Consider the following 274-nt stretch of genomic DNA (forward strand, 5'->3'; position numbering starts at 1 on the left):
GGAGAGGGATCTGGTGGTAGGGGTTTACTACAGGCCACCACATCAGGAGGAAGAGCTGGATCTGGAATTTTCCAGGCAGCTGGGGGAGGCCATGCATGCAAAGGATGTTGTGGTCATGGGTGATATGAATTACCATGACATCAACTGGGACGAACAGTTGGCCAGGTCTAGCCACTCACAGAGGTTCCTGACGTGCATACAGGACCTACAACTCATGCAGGAGGTACACGTCCCCACTAGGGAAAATGCTATACTGGATCTGGTGTTAGCCTCT

General features: G+C 52.2%; 1 protein-coding gene across 4 annotated transcripts in view; it reads right to left on the reverse strand.

The window, feature by feature from the left end:
- The window catches only part of MYO3A (myosin IIIA), a 310,475-nt gene that overhangs the window by 87,982 nt on the left and 222,219 nt on the right, over positions 1-274 (reverse strand). The gene's annotated exons all lie outside the window — the stretch shown is intronic.

The sequence above is a fragment of the Gavialis gangeticus genome, unplaced genomic scaffold (genome assembly GCF_001723915.1).
Source record: "Gavialis gangeticus isolate Ggan-Ray unplaced genomic scaffold, GavGan_comp1, whole genome shotgun sequence".
NCBI lineage: Eukaryota > Metazoa > Chordata > Crocodylia > Gavialidae > Gavialis > Gavialis gangeticus.